This window comes from Adiantum capillus-veneris, chromosome 6 (assembly GCF_014529385.1).
Source record: "Adiantum capillus-veneris isolate H3 chromosome 6, ASM1452938v2, whole genome shotgun sequence".
NCBI lineage: Eukaryota > Viridiplantae > Streptophyta > Polypodiopsida > Polypodiales > Pteridaceae > Adiantum > Adiantum capillus-veneris.
The window spans coordinates 100,714,277-100,735,432 of NC_140936.1; the positions used below are offsets into that span (position 1 = coordinate 100,714,277).

The window sequence follows — 21,156 nt, forward strand, 5'->3', positions numbered from 1 at the left end:
AGTTTCAAGTATTGAGAGAAAGAGAGAGAGAGAGAGAGAGAGAGAGAGAGAGAGAGAATAGTAATTACATGTTTAGCTTACTAAAAAATGATGGACTTTCCGCCCATATTCAAAAGAAAGATAAATGGGTATATACAATGATATGGCCCTCATGTGTCTGATCAGCCCACTCTACAAAAGAAAGATAAATGGGTGTATACAATGTAATGATATGGCCCTCGTGCATGTGATCAGCCCACTCTATGTTGCACACAATAGCTTATGGTAGCAAATAAATAGTGATTTCATCTCTTTAGTTAAGAATGAACTAGTTAAATTGGGAACGGTCCGAGTGGACGATGGGGAAGGAGGGTTCCATGTTGATGCCACAGAGTCCGTCCGGGTCGGTAGAGCCGCCGCGTTGCATGCGCACGTATCCATCCTCGCCCCATCCGCTGCCCCACGAATTGCGTACCACCCAGTAATTCCCTTGCGTGTCCTTCCCGTAGCCCACCACAACGACGCCATGGTTTAGGCTCTTGCCGCAGCTTCCAGTGAAAACACCCTGCACGCAGCAATGGGTGCAAGTTTTCTCAGATCGCATTGTACGATTACAAATACGAGGTACGACAGAGCAGAAAATCACACATACGCTTTGGTACAGTTGGAAGTCACGGCTGCTGGCGTCGATCGCCACGCTGACAGGCTGATTCGCCACGGCCTTGAGCAGAGCCTGCTCGTCGGACTCCGGCACATCCTGGTAATCGTCGATGGTCGCAACGTGCTTCTCCATCTGAAACAGTAATTAGCACAGTAAGCGGCATGTGAGGCTAAGCAAACCTAGAGCTCCCGAGTAGTAGAATCATTTCACCTTGCGCCTGTTGCAGCGGCCGCTGCGAGCGGTGTAAGGGTAGTCAGCTTCCGTATCCAGGCCGCCATTGTTGATGATGAAATTGTAGGCATAATCCATGAGGCCGCCATTACAACCTTGATTGTAGGCACGGTCGCAGTCCACAAGCTCCTGCTCCGACAGCGATAGGAGCTCCCCTGTGGCTATCTGGTGGGCGGACTCGACGGTGGCCACGGTGGCGAAGGCCCATCAGCTACCTGCATATACGTACAAGAGTGAAAATTAGACTTTCGTTTAGTTTCTAGGATGTAGGGTTCATACTGGACTGCTATAGCTCACCATGCACTCCAGTACTTACCGCAGGAGCCTTGGTCCTTGACGGGGTTCACCACTGCGCCCCGCTCTCGCCAGTCCACCGACTGCGGGATATTGTCGGTGGCATTTTCGTACAAGAAGGGGCGTGGTCGCGAGCTGGGAAGCTGGATATGGCCATTCAGTCCGACGTTGGTGCTGTGGGCGCGCCGGCGCACATGATCAACGTAGCCGCGGTCCTGCAGATAGGCCTGGCGGAACTCGTCGAAGGAGAGGTGGGCAAAGCTGTTGAGGCCCAGCTCATACGAGGCGCCCTCTTCTCGAAGCTGTTTGTTGCGTGCTTCGATGTAATGCAAGTTGTGAGTGAAGGCCTCCAGCCGCTCGGCCAGCTCGTTGGCGCTGCGCCACACTTTGTTGTGCTTTGCCATCCAGTCGCTGAAGGCGCGGAGGACAGGCGCTGACTTCGGGCTGGCCGACAAGGGCTCACCATTAATATGAAGCTTGAGCTCAAGTGCAGGCTTCTCCTCACTTGTACTGGTGACCGGCATATCCTTGTCTTCTCGCAGAAGCGCCAGCTCCAGAATCCTCTCTACCTGCTGCTCAAGCAAAGCTCCCACTTTAGCCTCCACATTATCATTAGGGATGTCGAATCGAACCCTCGACGTCCGGCGTGCAGCTGCTCCTTGAAGATGATTACTCCATGCGGCCGTCAATGCGACCGTCAGCAATAGCATTGACACCACTCTGTAGTTGATCGTCATCCTGGTCTAATTCAGCAATGGCTTTATGATCTCACGTACAGATTCTTAGGTTGTGATCATGCTCCATAATTACCCGCTCAACCTCGAGTCGGTCTTGGGTGTCGTCGTTTGCATTTTTTCAGCCTAGCTGGATATAAGAGAAGCCAATTTGGAGGCAAATGGAAATCGTAATTTTGGGGCATCGTATTCCTCATGAAAAGACGAAGCGTAATATTTACTTTCCTTGGGTTAAATACTAATGACTTCAATAAATAAATATATATTTTTTCACCACCTATAGTGCAACGGTACTCTAAAGAGAGTTTTAGCAATCTAAAGAAAAGAAAACTTTAGAGGAAAAATAAAAAAAAGAAAAACACAAATGTACCAATGTGCACTCTATTATCTCTTCATCCAAGGTTTGCAAAAGGAGCTTGAGTATGAGACTAAGTTCAAAGAAGAGGAACAATATAAAAAGAGTGGTATTGATGATAGACATGATAGCAAAAGTGAACACGCCAGTCAACACGATAACAAAGGCTGTAGAAGAGATGAATATGATGGAGAGACAAAATTCTATGTCTATGTGTTTGCTTGGACTACATGTATAGACTATGGGGGGCCGGGGTAGGACAGGGCTTCGGTTACTTATAATACGTGGAGACACCACAATGCCAACTCTCTACTGTACACAATTCTGTAGCACTTAAACTTATCACGTGAAAAATATGGCTTCTATAATGTCCATGATTCTCCAAATGAATGTAAAAATAGTGAGTCACTTGTTGTCGCTAAGAAATGATTCTGATTTTAATATAAAAGAATCTTTGAAAAGTTGCATTGTAAGCTATATGGAGCTATTAGGTGCCACAAACCTTAAGAAAGAATAATTATATGATATTGATTCCAAAAGCCAATAAAATTAGGTGCCCATAGATTGTAGAGAGCAAACTAAAAAAACCGTCTACTAATATAAAAATCTCTAGTTGTTTACTACGGTCTTTTATCACGTTTTGTAGAGAGAAGGTGCAAACTCAACTGGAGAGGGAAGAGAGCGGAGGGCAAGGGAGTTTTTTATTATTTAAACTATTATCGCAACTATTTTTGCTATTATTACTACGTTTTTTTCGCTATTATTATCATTGATATTACCGTGCTTATTTTCGGGGGAAAATTTAGTGCCTATACTTTCAAATTCTGGCTTAAACATCCCCCCCAAACAAAATTTGGTGTTCCCCTCCTCTCAATAAAAATTAATGAATATTGTATGAAATTTTCAAATTTAAAAAAGAAAAGAGAAAGAAGGAAAAAGCAATAGAGAGAGAGAGAGAGAGAGAGAGAGAGAGACGGGGGTGGGGGGGGTAATAAGATTACACTTGGTTACAACTAAAATAATCACAAAATTAGAGAGAGGAAGAGGAAGAGAGAGAGAGATGAATGAATTATACGACCAAAAATCTGTATAACTTAAAGCATGCAAAATGTTTATGAATCATCTTCAAAAAGAGAGAAACAGAATTATCGTTTGTGGATGTGTTGGCTTCATCATCTTCGAATTTGTCATCCTCTATCTCATCATCTTCATCATCATGAAAATCATCCTCGCTAAGACTTGCCGTCATCGGACTTGATTCATCGACCTCCCTCTCCTCTGTCTCCACCTAATCCAAAGTTGGAGGTAGAAGAGGGTCGAAGATGGTCTCCACTTCATTAGTGGAAAAAATGGTTCTCCCTTGAGGTATTACAGAAATGACGGACCAAAGTTTTGGTTGGTGGATTGCTGGGGTATAGATGACCAATAAAAGAGAAGCTCAAAGTGAGTAACATTGGTATAATTAATACTACAAGCAAATAAGAATAAAAAAGGTAGTTGTCACTCACTTGCTCACAATTGCGCGGCAAAACTAAATTTTCATACCTCTCTGTGTGATACATACTAGAGTCCACCATGTAGAGACCATTCTCATGTCGTCTAGACATATTTTCAAACCACTTCCACTCAAAGATGAAGGTATGAAAGGTTCTAAAATTAATTCTTTCAATAGTTCCACGGCACTTGGCTTCATCACCGTCTGTGTCAAAGCTGTCCATGATGGCACATCCATGGTGGTTCTAACCTGGTCAATGTGGCGCTGCGTACTAAAGTGACGACCCTTTGACCAAATAGAGTTAAAGGAAAGGCAATACAAAAAAAATACAAAGATAAAATCAAGATAAAAGTCTACAATATGGTTTAGGTATATGAGTACTCTACCTTTGGTACGAAGCCTCGTGCATATTTCCATTCTTTGTTGGTGATGTCTTCTCCGCGCGCTTTTGCTTTGGCCGTTCTCTCGTGAATCCACTCCGCACTAATGAGATAAAGATGCAAGGTGTTTAGGCACTAGGGGTGCCTTCCTTCCTCCATGTGCTTGTTTCCATGCTTTTCTCTCTTGCAAACGCGTTGCCTTTGCCACTATCCACAAGTCCACCCACCTAATCATAATCTTTGCATTGAGAATACAAAAGTTATTGACCACTCGAGATAGATTCATATCCATGTTAAGTAGTTTTCCCTTTCCACTTGGCAAGTGTAAAGTCATCCATGCATATTCCTCATCTGACCACATGCAAGGCATTAAAAAATCAACCTGTGCCAAATACTCTGAGATGTAAACAAATGCCTCTTGCACGATCCACCCTTCAATCATACATGCCTCTAGTTGAGACCGTAGCCGCACAAAATCTTTGAGAGTCTTTAAAAACCTCTCTAAGAAGAACATCAATTGTGTGTGCACTACTCCACATATAGCAATCTCCTCCACCACTTCCACCAAGAGGTGGATTTGACTAAGAAGGATCGATCGAGGAAATGTATCCTCAATGGCACATGTAGTTTCTGTTGCAAGTGTTTGAGCAGCAGGAATAGCATCTATTTCAATTTCCTTGGAAATCACAAATCTACAAGAAAACACACAAGGATACACTAAGTGCTAGTTGAGATTATTGTGTACATTAAAAAAAAGTGTATTTGAGTGGAGTCTTGTGGTGTACCTTACTAGCTCTCCAAGTTTGAAAATAGCATCCCTGACTTTCTTGTCCCGACATATACACATACTCACCGGCAAAATGAACTACAAATGTAAATTAGGGAGAGGGAAAGTGAGAGAAATTCATACACAAAAGAAAATATATAGAATAGGGAGAGGGACATTACTTGAAGCATCTTGTGCCAATTATGCGACTTCAACCCATACAACTAAACGCTTCCACCTTCCTATGCTTTTGTGAAAGCTCCCTTTAGCGACCTCATGTATTCTATTGGTGTGCGAATAAAAGCAATGGTACCCTTCACTTTGTCTAACTCTTCTTTGGCAAGCATCCATGGTACTTTAGGAAGCACAATCTTTGGCATTGGGGGCATGGCGTAGAGTAGCAGAGGTGGGGAGACGTTTCAAAAGCCTCAAATCCTCCCTCGCACCCAAAGAGTCCTTTATTGCCAATAATGTGGTCCCATAGTGTTTGGGCTAAATTCTTGAATATGTGCATGGGATCCAAGAGGCGTTATATTTTTAACTCCTTCCAATATGAACGCCTCAAAAATATGGAATACTTGGACATACCTTTTCGTGGAGGGCACAGAGTCGGGTTGTTGTTGTATTGCTCTTCCCAAATGGTTGCCCAATCTGCCATCGTGAGCTTTAGAGGGGTCTTTCCATATTGTTGGAGCCTTGTGCTTGCTATGCCCTTGGGGTGAGAAACGATGGTTGTTTGGATAGATTACCTTACGCAAGGCATCGAGCCTCTCTGTCACCAATGATGGCCCGCAAGTAGGACATGCATTGTGACTCAATGTGGACAACTATGCATACACATCATATTGTTAGAGAGAGACAAAACTAAAGGGAGAAAGAAATAGAGGGAGAGAGTGGAAAAGAGAGATACCATAAATCTGTCCAAGCTCAGGATAGTCGTGCATAGTCCACATAAGGATTCCCCTCACAATGGCTTCTCTTCCCCCTTTGCAAGTGAGACATCTACAACACGAATTCCTCTCCATAACTGTTCCAACTCCTCGATGAGGGGATTGAGGTAGGTGTCAATATTTGACACTTTGTACTTCCCTGACACGAGCAAGGAAAGAAGAATATTACTCATCTTGGTTGTCTCCCATGGTGGAATTTTGTAGTTGACGATCACCACTGGCCAAGTGCTCCATGGAGTAGACTTAGTGCCGAAGGGGTTGACACTATCACTTGCTAACCCAAGCCTCAAATGTCGAGGCTCCAACCCAAACTCTAGCCATTGCGTTTTGATGTGCCTCCATGCAGGTGAATCGGTAGGGACACGCATAATTCCATCATTTGAGCAGTGGGGTTGGCGTGCCATGCAAGAAGCTCCACGATATACCTACTTTTAAACATGTGTTGAATGCATGGAATTAATGGAAAATGTCTCAATACCTTGCAAGGTAGGTGTGTCCCGCTCACTCTGGTCTTGTATCGTGCTTCCCCGACATGGGACATGAGTTAGCATGTGTATGCTCATTGCAATATAGCATGCAATCATTGACACATGCATGGATAAGCTCATACTCCATTCCAAGTGCAGTGACATACGATCTAGCTCGTCGACAATCTGGAGGCATGTGGTGATCTTTTGGTAACATTTTGCCCATCAAACTGCAACAAACAAGCGTATTAGTACAATTGCAAGGAGGAAGCACCATAAAGAGAATGAAGGGTATATAATTAAGGATCCATATACCCAAGGAGTACATTGACACTTGCATTGCTCCAACCAAATTTTGCTTGCAGGTTGAGGACTTTCAACGATGTCCGAAGCACCGAGTATTGTGCACTATTGTAGAGGTGTTCGAGCACCCACCATCAATCTATCCTCCGTTGTCGTTGCCCATTGAGTGCACGGCTAGCAATCCTCCTTGCACACGCCGCTTTCATGAGCCACTAACTCATCACACATGTTGAACATGTTCTCATCCTCTGCCTCAAAGAGCGACAAATGCCACAAGAGCCGTTGAAGTAGAGCTAATGGGAGGATCACCATGCAGTGCACCCAAATCATCCAATTGCTCTTGCCTCTTCCATTTGGCCTTGCACGCCGGTGTACCATACCCGAACACAGACCAATGAGACACATCCTCAAGGGATGGGTGAGTGACGCTCTCATCTCTCCGAGTGCTTTTTCGAGGATGCCAAAGCCCTGCGCTCTTCACCTGCTCCAATGCACTGCGTCTCAAGCAAAGGATTGCCCTTTTGCACTTGGCGCAAGGGTAAGGTAGTTTTTCCTTGAGCCAACGATTGCGCTCAGGGCCTCTAGGGGAGCCACAATCATCCCAGTCGATGTCCTGAACACGCGATAAATTTTTTATATAGTCATATGTGCCCTAAAAATAAACAATTAATTAGAAAAGATTCTAAATTTCATTTCTTTTTAAAAGAAATTAAATTTAAAGAGAATCAAGAGGAATGAGTGCTACAAATATTTTTAAATAAAAGTGGACTTAAAAAATGTAATTAAAAAACATCTAAAAGTACTACAAAAAAAAATACTCATAAAAAAATTAAAAGTCTTCATCAAGAAACTCAAAAGGCTAAGAACTGAAATAATTGATATCTAAGGGTAGAGGAGGCGGTTTGTACCCCCCCCCCTCTCTGCAACCTCAGATACTCTTGTATCTGTTTGAAATGACCGGTTGCGGAAATAAGCAAAGTAGTATGTGTGGTAATGCTCGCGGTAATACCCACAAAAAAACCTGGCGCCTAAGAAAGGAAGGAGGGTAGATAATGCCGTGTTTTTGTTGCATACTTCCCCTCCTCCCTCTCCGCCATTACTTCATCTTCAAGCTCCTTCCCCCCTTCTCCACCTCGCACACCGTCACTCCTTCTCTCCCTAGTTCATCTCTCTCCACCTTCTCCATCCCACAAACAACAACAACAACAACGCCGCACACTCACCCAAACACACACACACATTCGGGTTGAGGAGGAGCTTCGATTTTATTTTAGCGACCTCATCGAAGGGGGTTTACTATTCTCATCCTTGAAAGCTCAACCTAACGGTCAACCGCGCTACAACCTAAGGTAAACACAAAACAACCCCCCCCCCCCTTCCTCCTTCCCTATTGTATTCTACTCCACAAACACATGCATAGAAACACACACACACACACATACATGCATAAATGAAAAAACAAAATGAGAAAGATAGAGATAGAGAGACATACCTCGTTCATTCGATATTGGTTGCGTTGTGACGTAGATGAAATCTCTTCGGGCGTGGTAGATTTGCTAGATTTTTTTGCAAATGTTAGATTTGCTAGCCTCTCTTCGTGTTAGATTTGTTTGCAAATGACTGTGCAAAATGGATTTGTTAAGAAATGGATCATGAGTGTGTGTGTGTGTGTGTGTGTGTGTGTGTGTGTGTGTGTGTGTGTGTGTGTGTGTGTGTGTGTGTGTGTGTGAGAGAGAGAGAGAGAGAGAGAGAGAGAGGAAAGAGGGCAAGAGAGAGATAGATAGAGATAGAGATAGAGAAAGAGAGAGGGGAAAAGAGAGAGAGAGAGAGAGAGAGAGAGAGGGGAAAAGAGAGAGAGAGAGAGAGAGAGAGAGAGAGAGAAAGAGAGAGGGGAAAAGAGAGAGAGAGAGAGAGAGAGAGAGAGAGTACTTGGCTTCATCACCGTCTGTGTCAAAGCTATTTATGATGGCACAATCCATGGTGATTCTACACTCATCAATGTGGCACATACGTGATGACCCTTTGAACAAATAGAGTTAAAGGAATGGCACTACAAAATAGGAAAATATATGTTCTCAAATACAAAGATAAAATCAAGGAAAAAATTTACAATATGGTTTAGGTATATGAGTACTCTACCTTTGGTATGCAGCCTTGTGCATACTCCCATTCTTTGTTGATGATGTCTTCTCCACGCGCTTTTCCTTCGGCCATTCTCTCATGAATCCACTCTGCACTAATGAGATATGGGAAACATGGAAGGTATCTAGGCACTGGGGGTGCCCTCCTTCCTCCATGTGCTTGTTTCCATGCTTCTCTCTCTTGCAAACGCCTTGCCTTTGCCACTGCCCACAAGTCCACCCACTTGGTCATAATCTTTGCATTGAGAATAAAAAAGTTATTGACCACTGGGGATAGATTCATATCCATGTTAAGTAGTTTACCTTTACACTTTGCAAGTGTGAAGTCATCCTTGCATCTTTCTCGTCTGATCACATGCGAGGCTTTGAACGAATTACTTATGCCAAATACTTTGAGATGTAAACAAATGCCTCTTGCACGATCCACCCTTCAGCCATACATGCCTCTAGTTGAGACCAAAGACGCACAAAATCTTTGAGAGTCTTTAAAAACCTCTCTAAAAAGAACATCCATCATGCGTGCACTACTCCACATATAGAAATCTCCTCCACCATGTGAACCAAGAGGCGGATTTGACTAAGAAGGACCAATCAAGGAAATGCATCCTCGATGGCAAATACAGTTTCTGTTGCAAGTGTTTGAGCAGTAGGGAAAGCACCTATTTCAATTTCCTTGGAGCTCACAAATCTGCAAGAAAACACACAAGGATACACTAAGTGCTAGTTGACATTATTGTGAGCATAAACAAAAGTGTAGTTGAGTGGAGTCTTGTGGTGTATCTTACTATCTCTCCAAGTTTGAAAATAGCATCCCTGACTTTCCTGTCCCGACACAAACACATACTCACCCGCATAATGAACTACAATGTAAATTAGGGAGAGGGAAAGTGAGAGAAAGTCATACACACAAAAAATATGTAGAATAGGGAGAGGGACATTACCTGAAGCATCTTGGACCAAGCATGGGACTTCAACCCATACAATTGAACGATTCCACCTTTCCTTTCTTTTGTGAAAGCTCCCTTTAGCGACCTCATGTATCCTATTGGTGTGCGAATAGAAGCAATGGTCCCCTTCACTTTGTCTAATTCTTCTTTGGCAAGCATCCATGGTGCTTTAGGAAGCACAATCTTTCCATTGGGGGCACGGCGTGGAGTAGTAGAGGTGGGGAGATGTTTCAAAAGCCTCAAATCCTCACTCGCACCCAAAGAGTCCTTCTTGCCAATAATGTGGTCCCATAGTGTTTGGGCTACATTAATTAATATGTGCATGGGATCCAAGAGTTATTATATTTTTAAGTCCTTCCAATAAGGAAGCCTTAAAAATATGGAATACCTGGACATACCTTTTGGTGGAGGGCACAGATTCAGATTGTTGTTGTAGTGCTCTTCCCAAATGGTTACCCAATCTGCCATCGCGACCTTTAGAGGGGTCTTCCTGTTTGTTGGAGCCTTGTGGTGGCTATGCCCTTGGGGTAAGAAACAATGGCTGTTTGAATAGGTTACCTTGCGCAAGGCATTACGCCTCTCTGTCACCAATGATGGCCCGCAAGTAGGACATGCATTGTGACCCAATGTGTACAACCCTGCATACATATCATATCATTAGAGAGAGACAAAACTAAAGGGAGAGAGGGATCAGAGGGAGACAGAGGAAAAGAGAGATACCAAAAATCTCTTCAAGCCCAGGATAGTCGTACATAGTCCACATAAGGATTCCCCTCACAATGGCTTCTCTTTCCCCCTCTGCAAGTGAGACATCTACAACAGGAATGCCTCTCCATAACTCCTCCAACTCCTTGATGAGGAGCTTGAGGTAGATAATATTTGACACTTTGTACTTCCCTAGCACAAGCAAGGAAAGAAGTATATTTTCCTTCTTGGCTGTCTCCCATGGTGGAATATTGTAGTTGACTATCACCACAAGCCAAGTGCTCCATGAAGTAGACTTAGTGCCGAAGGGGTTGACACCATCACTTGCTAACCCAAGCCTCAAGTGTCAAGGCTCCAGCCCAAACTCTGGCCATTGAGTTTCGATGTTCCTCCATGTAGGTGAATCGTCAGGGACATGCATCATTTCATCATTTTAGTGGTGGTTGGCGTGCCACGCGAGAAGATCCACGATAGACATGCTTTTAAACATGTGTTGAATGCAAGGAATTAATGGAAAATGTTTCAATACCTTGCGGGGTAGGTGCGTCCAGCTCACTCCGGTCTTGTATCGTGCTTCCCGCACACGGGACATGAGGTAGCATGGGCATGCTCATTTGTGGCATAGCATGAAATCGTTGACGCATGCATGGATACGCTCATACTCCATTCCAAGTGCAGTGACATACGATCTAGCTCGTTGATAATCTGGAGGCATGTGGTGATCTTTTGGCAACATTTTTCCCATCAACCTACAACAAACAAGCGTATTAGTACAATTGCAAGAAGGTGGAACCATAAACCGGATTAAGGGTGTATAATTAAGGAGCCATATTTCAAACTTACCCAAGGAGTTCATTGACACTTGCATTGCTTGAACCAAATTTCACTTGCAGGTTGAGGACTTCCAAGGATGCCCAGAGCACTGAGTACTGTGCACCATCGTAAAGAGGTGTCCGAACACTCACCATCAATCTATTCTCCGGTGCTGTTGCTCGCTGAGTGTAGGGCTGGTAATCCTTCTCACACAGATCGCATTCATGAGCCACTAACTCATCACACATGTCAAGCATGTGCTCATTCTCTGACTCAAATTAAAGTGCGACAGACGCCACAGGAGCCGTCGAAGTAGAGCTAATGGGAGGATCACCATGCGGTGCACCCAAATCATCCAATTGCTCTTGTTTCTACCATTTGGCCTTGCGCATCGGGGCACCACCCCCGAATACAGACCAATGGGGCACCTCCTCAAGCGATGGGTGACTGGCGTTGTCATCTCTCTGAGCGCGTTTTTGAGGATGCTAAAGCCCTTCGTTCTCCACGTGCTCTAATGCAATGCGTCTCAAGCGAGGGATTGTCTTTTTGCACTTGGCGCAAGGACAAGGGAGTTTTTCCTTGAGCCAGCGATCACGCTCAGGGGCTCCAGGGGGCCATGATCATCCTGACAATGTCTTGAACGCGCGATAAATTTTTTATTTAGTCATATGTGCCCTTAAAAAAAACAATTAATTATAAAAAGTTCTAAACTTCAATTTAAAAAACAAAATGACGTTAAATTCAAAGAGAATACAGTGCAATGAGTGCTATAAATATTTTTAAATAAAAGTGGACTTAAAAAATGCAATTAAAAAACATCTAAAAGTACTACAAAAAAAACTCATAAAAAATTTATAAATCTTCTTCAAAAAACTCAAAAGACTAAGAAATGAAGTAAATGATATATAAGGGTAGAGTAGGTGGTTTGAACCCCCCCCCCCCCCCCCCCCCCCCCTCCCCGGAAACCTCGGATACTCTTGTATCCTTTTTAAATGACAGGTCATGGAAATAAGCGCGGTAATACCTACGGTAATGCTCGGGATAATACCTGTGATAAAGCCTGGTGCCTAAAAAAGGAGGGAGGACAGAGTATGCCGCATTTTTACTGCATACCCTGCCCTCCTTCATCTCTGCCATCGCCTCATCTTCAAGCTCCTTTCCCCCATCTCCACCTCCCACACCCTCACTCCCTCTCTCCCTAGTCCATCTGTCTCCACCTTCTCCCTCCCACAAACACAACAACAACAACAACAACAACAACACACACACACACACACACACACACACACACACACACATAGGCACGTTCGGGTTGAGGAGGAGCTTTGATTTTCTTTCAGCGACTTCATTGAATGGGGTTTACCGCGCTCATCTTTGAAAGCTCAACCTAACGGGAAACCGCTCTACAACCTAAGGTAAACACAACCCCCCCCCCCCCCCCCCCCTTCCCCTTCCCTATTTTATTCTACTCAACAAATACAAGCATAGAAACACACACACAAATATATGCATAAATCAAAAAACAAAATGAGAAAGATAGAGATAGAGAGACATACCTTGTTCATTTAATATAGGTTGCGTTGTGACGTAGATGAAATCTCTTCGTGCGTGGTAGATTTGATAGATTTGTTTGCAAATGTTAGATTTGTTAGCCTCTCTTTGAGTTAAATCTGTTTGCAAATGAATGTGCAAAATGGATTTGTTAGGAAATGAATTATGAGAGAGAGAGAGAGAGAGAGAGAGAGAGAGAGAGGGCAAGAGAGAGACAGAGATAGAGAGTGAAAAGAGATACAAATAGAGAAAGAGAGAGGGAAAAAGAGGGGGGGAGAGAGAGAGAGAGAGAGAGAGAGGGAGAGGAGGGAGGATGACGGGCTCTGCTCGAGAGGCGTCCTGCTCACGCTACTGAGAAATGTCTTTTCCTCCTCCCCGCGCCCTAGCTTCTACTGCTTGTGATATGCCACGTGCTTTTAGGAGTTTTTTGGAAGAAGTGACTGTGCATATGTACATACCCATGCATGGTGCATCAAATAAATGATTGCTCGTTTTCCAGAGCAAGGTGGTTACATGGGGCCCACATGTGTAGAGGTAGGACAGCATGTACATAGTGCATTGATTTTCACTATCACGAGTACCAGTGTGTTTTTTCTATAATAACGAGGAGTTGGTAGCACATATAACTTCTCAAGGAAGATATCCGCGGGCCGGAGACATTAGGTAAGCATGTGCGTTAGATGGCATCTAGTGGCGCCAGGAGGTCGAATGGGGTCAATATTTGTGCGTGGATAAGTACGGACACAACATGGGTGTTTTCTTGTGATAATTATGCAAAAAGGTCATCATGAGAACTGTATCTGGGGGCCAATTCACGTGGTTGAGGGATGCATTATTGGAAAAAGCTGAGTGCGAGGTGTGGGGATGATGCAAAAAGGTAACAAAAATGCACTGCGTGGCCATTTTTTTGCCTGTGCAAGGTCCGTTTGAGGTCAACTAAAAGGCCAAAGGTGCCCAAGTAAAAAAGCTAAGTGTGGGAACTGAAAAACGTGAAGAGAAGAGGAGGAACAACCGCAAGTGAGTTTTTGCTATTTTTGGAGCCTGTTTTGGCCATAAACTGCTCATCCAAGGTCGGATTTGAACACTTTGACATTGTAGAATAGGGTTTTGGACCGTTGTGGACACGATGGCGCTGTCCATTTTTCCAAATTCCCCACTATTTTTCTGCTATTTCGGCTGTGTAAGTTTCTCCTATGAGTGAAGCCTCTGCTCCAATTTGGGATTGTATCTGGCATATTCAATCTGGCTCCAGTATTGAATAAATACGCTATTTGCCCCATTGGTGTTGGCTCAAGCTCAATTGTATCTAAACATCAGAAATTCTCCTCTTTTGAGCTGAGTTTTTTTGGGTATGTGTGTGTGTGTGTCTCTGTGTGGAGTGGGCAAATGGGTAGTCTCTCCCCTCTCCTCACTCCATCGGTGTGTTCCCTGTCTCGGCCAGGTGGCTTGTGTAATAAGCCGAATGGTGCCCCATAGTGTGTGTGTGTGTGTGTGTGTGTGTGTGTATCATCCCAAAAGTGTGTATCGGGTCGTTGTAGAGGTGTTGTGTGTGTTTTCATCCCGCTCACATTCTTTTGGCGCCCCCACGGAGAATCTTCTTCGAGTATTTTCTGCTTCGAGCTTCAAGATTCAAGTGCAGGGTTACAGGTTACAGATTACAGGTTACATTTACAGGGACAGGTACAGGTACAGGTACAGGTCCAGGTGATTCACACAGGTGCAGGTAGCTGGAGTAGAGTGATACACTGACAGTGGAAGTCACTTGTAGTTGCCGTGGGTATGCATCAATTGGCGCATGTTTGAGCGCATGTTTGGCGCATGTTTGAGCGCATTGTCTACTCGCATTGTATGTTACTTGTGGAAACAGCCATTGTATGCCTTTGTGGAGCCATACTTGGTTTTATTTGGTAGTCCCAGTCATTTCTGAGACTTGGTCTGGAAGATAATCATTTCTGAGACTTGACTATATGAGATTTGCATAAGCTTTCGTGAGATGGTCGATAGAGTGAGGTTTTATCGAGTTGGGGAATTCTCAAATGTGAGATCCTTTCAATGATACAGGTGGCTAGAGCACCCTTTTTGTGACCTCACCATAGGCTATGTACTAGTGATTCCTACTTGATGCTCGAGTTCTATTGTTGGCAAGTTATGCATACATATACAATCTATATTTTGGGTTCTCACTGCTCTACTTCTGGGGAAACTCTGCCAAAAATTTTCCAAGTTATGATGGCTGGTTTTTTGGTCTTTTGATCCATTTATGCTGTTATGCTGCTAAAATTCTGGCAAAATCAGAGGATAAGTCAGGTGTGCCTTCTTGGGAGCTGTATGGTTGGCTTTAATGGATGATCCATGAATATTTTTTCCAGCAGCCCATAGTCTTTATGTTTGGGCCAAGAAGATTAAGAGAGATACGGGAATGCCCTTTGCGTGTTGTAATCCTGATGATTAACTACAAAAACGCATTTGATGTGCATGTGTTTGTCCTTATCTAAAGACAAGCTCCATTGAAGTTTCTAGGGATTGAATCAGTCAAAAGTTTTGGGTTCTTACACGTGTGTTCGAAGGGGTTCTCAAAGCATCGTAACTTGGGTATCCATGGCTTTCTCTTATCTGGAATTTCATGGAAGAAGTGATGAAGATGTGGAAGACTTTTTGGAAAAGATGGAGGTTGCCTGCATTAGCAACCAGATTCATGATCCGGCGCAGATGTTACATCTTCTCCAAATTTGTTTGAAGAGCGATACATGAGTTTGGTTCAAAGCATGTGAAGAGGAGTTGCGTGTGGCTAATCCACCTGTAATATTGAGTTGGGACAATCTAAGGCATGGATTGGAAGTGGAGTTTGTGAAGACAGAAGATCCTGAGAAAGTGTGTCAAGAAGTACAAGGTTTGGTGCAAAAGGAAGGTGAGCCAGTAGATGCGTACATATGTAATTTTTCATTGGCATGGGAACGGATGTGCAAGGCCTTAGCACCACAAGTACCCCCACCTGACATGATGAAGAAGGACAGATTCTTGGCTGGTCTTTGGGAGAATATACGTTGGAGAGTGGAGCTAAAGAAGCCTAGGACATATGAAGATGCATTGGAGGTGGCAAGGAACAAAGAGTGGAAACTGAGGAAAATGAGCCAGCTAGGAGTAGAGTCTTTGTCCATGAGGTCTGAATTTCAGCCTAGGGATTCTTTGCAAGGTCGCATGCTAGGGGTTCATCATAAACCAGTGGTTTTTGTTACTCCTCGGGTTATGCTAGTAGTGGTCACTACAACAGTGCAAGATGATGGGCTAAGGCAAAACATGAGGCAAGTGGTGGATTTAATGAAGAATCTCAGCCTAAATAGGCTAGGTCAAGTGGGGAATAATCGAGGTCGAGGGAGTTTTGCAAATCAGCCACCCCAGGAGGTGAAGAAAGACCTAGGAATGGTGTTGGACAAAGCAATGGTAGGTTCTGGAGGTAGACGTCCACATGTTATAATTGTAGAGAGCTGGGACACATCAGCTCGCAATGTGATAAGCCACCAAGGATGGGGGGAGACATGTATCCATTGCCAAGACAGGTGCTAACTAGGTCAAATGATAATGGCATTGAGATTAAGGGAGAAGAAGAAACTAGTGGATTAACCCAAGAAGAAAAGGAAAATACAAAAGTGATAAGTGTAGTCACCTTGGAGAAGGCATCAAAGCTAGAGGATACATTAGTGATGCCTATTGGGAAGAGGACCACAGAGTACAAGCAAGGAAGAAGTGCCCCAGGTCCTAGTAAGAAGAAGGGAAAGAGCCATGAAGGCGAGGATGTCAAGGCCAAGAGGAAAAGAAGGGCTCGTTGCAAGTTTCATGTTTCAGATTTTGCACTAGGGGATGGGCAATTAAGCTATGACTTGAAGGAGGATCTGACAAGCAGGAAGGCAGATGTTACTTTTGGGTAGCTTATAGAGATGGTGCCTAAGCTAAAGTGACAATTTAAGAGGATTGTTAACCCAATGGAGAAAGAGCCAGAGAGAGGTTCAGTGAAGGTGTTGGCAATGGAAGAGCTACCAGACATTTGCCCAATAGTAGATGTGTGGCACAAAAGAAAAAATATAGGACAAGGTTATGTGGATGACGGAGCCCAAATATGTGTCATAACACACTCATGCGTTGAAAAGATGGGTCTTACAGTGACTGGGGTGTCAGGCTTCTGGATCAGATTGGCAAACCATCAAAAAGTAAAATGTTTGGGTGTTGTAAAGAGCTTAGAAGTGGAGGCGTATGATGCAAAAGTGGCGGTTGATTTTCATGTAATGCCAGCGGGGTTGGGAGCATATCCTATTATACTAGGCAGACCATGGTTACGTGCAGTGGGACCGTACAATTAGCCTCTATGGAAAGACAGGTGCCAGGAAGCTATATAATATGGACACAAAGAAACGATTGGAAGAGCCTTATGAAGATGGGGATGAGTCTAGTGATGAAGACTATTCCACAGTGACTGATGAAGACAGTGATAGTACTACCATTTGACAGTGATGGCCAGTCAGTGTGATATTTGCTTGTCGATGATTTTGTCATTACTTGCTACCACGACCTTTTGTTTTCTTGACAAGTTATGCTTTTTTGCCACAGTTAATTTATGGCACTAACATGTCAAATGTGGTGAAGAAATGGGTAATTGAGCTGCAAGAGTTTGAGTTCTCTTTTTTAGTGGAAGATAGTACAAAACCTACCCTAGCCGATTTGTTGACCTACAAGGAGAATCCCCTCCTTGTTAAGGAAGAGGTGGTGAGAAAGTTAGTCAAAGAAGTGCCACAAATTAGCAATGCACATGTTTTGTTCTTTGATGCCCCATATAGGAAGAGCCATGATGCGGCTTCAAGGGGTATAGCATATTATGATCCAGAGGGGAAGCTATTATGCAAGAGAGGGTTCATGTTGGATGCGCATAGTAAGAATGAGGCTGAATATGCTACATTGGAAGCCGGATTACACATTTGTTTGAAGAATGGGATTAGAAGGTTGATCATAAAAGGTGATGCCTTGTTAGTTGTGAAGCAAGCATTGGGTGTGTGGAAGAGCAAGAACACCTCATTGAAGGAAATGTGTTTCAGAATTAAAGGCCTGTTAAAAAAGTTCGAAGCATGGAGCATCAGACACATTGAACGTGCTCTAAATGGAGAGGCACATGAAGCAGCTCAAAGCATGATTGGGGAGCTATTTGTGTTGAGAAATTTTTCATGGCCGAGAAATTTTGGCTCAAGAAGAGGAGTTTCTGCTAACAGGAATCATTCCGAAAGACATTCAGAAGTCTAAGAAGACATGGTTGTGCATGCTCACGTTGGGGAGCTTATGTTTCCTAATGTCTCGTCGAAAAAACCTACCGAGAAGCAAATATTCATGTACTCCCACAAGTATGTGGTACCGAAGTCAAGCCAAGGCTATGGTAGGTTAGAAGCCGTGGAGACACCCTCATTGCAGAGTGCAGAATGGCCAACTCTAGACCATTGGGCCTTGCTTTATTTCAAGCACAAGGTACTGCAAGATTTCCAAGGGTCCCTAAAGTTTGGTAAGGCAACCAGATCGGTGGGTCTCAGTTGTCATTGTCCCATCCATTTGTTTATCCATGCATTCTGCTCTCTGTCGATTGTGGAAATATCGACAATGTTTGTTTGCAAAAAAGTTGACGTAGATGCAATGGACACGATTATAGCTGTCAATTGGGGCTATGTTGACTGTTTGCATGATGGTGACCGTTACAAGTGCAATGTGTTTCCCACATAGCTTTGCCTTCGATATTTGAAGGCAAGGTGCACCTTGTATGCACGGTTTAGCTACGAAAGGTGGATGCACAAACGTGGCAAATGGATACCCTTGCAACTAACAGTCAAAGAGGTTCAATCCTTTGAAATTCGTGTCTGCATGCCCAATAATGAGGTGGAGGTGGTTGCAGTGAACTCGCATTGGACTCTTGCCAATCTTCGGGAACATTTTGACATAATGGGATTCGAGGATGTCGGCAATGCAAGTTTCAAACTGGAACAACATAAGGTCTTCTTTGTGCTTGATTAGCTATCTTTTCTTAATTTTTATGGGTATTTGTATCTTGATTGCCCATTTTTTGGTTGTGTAGATTGGAAGGCAGATGGAGGCCACTATGCTTGTGTACAAAGATTGGGCTACAGACAAAGTCATCTTGTCTAACTAAATTGGCTTGTAACTTTACTCTTTTATATATTGGATATTTTCTTAAAGATTTTGAAATTTTCTAGGATGTTGTACTTGAGTTTTAAGGTGTTGTGTAATTTTATTTTTAAAACGCATAATTTTTATCTTTTTCGAGATGGAATATGTCTATAAAAGGGGGACCACCTCCTCATTTTACCATTTTCATCCCAGGATTGGAATATTTTTTTCAAGATGGAATATGTCTATAAAAGGGGAACCACCTCCTCATTTTACCATTTTCATCCCAACATTGCAGAGAGACCTAGCATACCCAGTTACGCAAAGAGAAAGCATGGCTGCAACTAGTGCTTTAGATGCATTCCTTAGTGAGGCTGGGCATGCAAATCGCCCTGAGCTTCATGCATTTTTCACAACCCAACCCGATTTGGAAATCACCTTGACCCTCCACTCTCAATCTCTTGAGCACATCACTTCATACATTTCCACGTGCATGGGGAGATTCATTGTTGAGTTACCAAACCGGCAAGGGTAATGGGTCCTTGAGGGCCTTCTGCACCACATCTACAAAGGGGACAGGCCATTTCATCAGTGGCTTGCACGCTTTGCCACCATAGCACAACCCGCAGGACAATATGTGCGGCTTGAAGATGATGATGTGGGAGCAATGTGTAAGGGGAAGATCGGAAACACTTTTTTCTTTGTCCATGCCATAATGATCTTCCTCCTTCATGAGTTCCCAGCAGGCCCTGACAGTGTGCTACCACACTTGCAGATTGGCGGCGTCCTGGCTAATGTGAAGGACCCCAAGCCCGTGCCCATTGACACCTCCGCAGAGGAGAGGACGCTTGCCTTGACCTACCCTATAGGAATTCAAGGCCTCTTGTCAGCCTCTCCATCTGTCAATTCGTCCTCAGGGCCGCCAGAAGGAACCACCACTCGGGATGCAATCCTTGAGGTAGAGATTACCCCGTTTCTCCTCCATTGTGGTGGGTGGGGAGGAGTTTTTGTTTTTTCATGACCTGGAGAAATCCTTTGAGCTTCGCATGGATGAGTGTTTCACCATCCTTGATGCCCATGGCAAGTTTGAGGTTGAAAACACTACCTCCCATGACAATGATCTCCTACTGCCCATGGGGAATATTGTGGCGGACACAATGGACATCGCACAAGTTGAGGTGGCAGCGACGGAGCAGGCCAAGGTCTCCGAGGAGGAGTTTGTGGCCGTGCAAGCCATGTGTTTGGCTAAATGCACAAGAGTGGATTCACCATCACCTGCTACAACACCTGTTTTGCTTGATCCAAAGGGGAAGTCAAGTGTGGATCTTTACTTGCACCCGGATGCTGATGAAGAGGATCGTAGACAAGAGGTATAGATGCTCACTTAAATTTGATTGTTACAAATGATTTTGTTAATGTTATAACTAATTTTTTGCCATATTTCTCACAAAACCTACGTTTTGCAGGATGTTTTGGAGGTTGACGCCTGGGCGCAACGGTCAGGGGGGAGGAGGATGCCGTTCGGACCTCAAGCGGCACTTGCTCACTACCTCGGCACACTTTCGATTGGTGACGTGGTGCTTGTGCATGCCGACTACTCCCCCAATGGACGCTACAACATTTTTTCCCTCCGTTCACTCTCCAAGGCATTGTGCTTAACAACCCTTGCCCAATCGGCCAACCTTGTAGTGCTTGTAAAGAAACATTTTGCAATATCCACTTTCGGCGTCAACTTTCGCGGGTGCCTCATCGCCCATGTCGGCATGAACCAAGTTGTAGGGGTTAATGAAACCCAAGAAATCACAACCACTTTGCTTAACAGGGAGCCACCCCAAAAGGCCAAGCGCCAAAAAATTGTAATTCGAAAAGATCCTAAAGCAAAAGCCGGATATCATGTAAAGCGTTGATTTCCTTAATGAATCTACTTTTTGTGTCTATGACTCTCTCTTACTTGCAAGCTTTTGAAATTGTTATATGTTTGGCTTCAAATGTGTTTATGAGAAGCACCAAAATTAGTGATATGCCTACTTTGTTATACATTTGGCTTCCAAAGTTATTGATATGCCTACTAAAGGGCTTGGGAGGCCCCAAAATGGGATGACAGAAGGGTGCGCATTTGGGCCTTCCATCAGCATATGGAAGGGGCAAATGCACGCCCTTATGGCAGCCCATTTTGGAGCATCTCAAGACCTTATAAAGGCCTATCAATACCCAGATAATTTACAGTT

At 44.0% G+C, this 21,156-nt stretch overlaps 2 pseudogenes; one reads left to right on the plus strand and one right to left on the minus strand.

Annotated features, from left to right (window-relative positions):
- Window positions 1-307: 307 nt before the first annotated feature.
- Window positions 308-1,902, minus strand: LOC147455974 (cysteine proteinase COT44-like; annotated as a pseudogene).
- Window positions 1,903-19,563: 17,661 nt separating this feature from the next.
- Window positions 19,564-20,827, plus strand: LOC147455975 (uncharacterized; annotated as a pseudogene).
- Window positions 20,828-21,156: the final 329 nt, after the last annotated feature.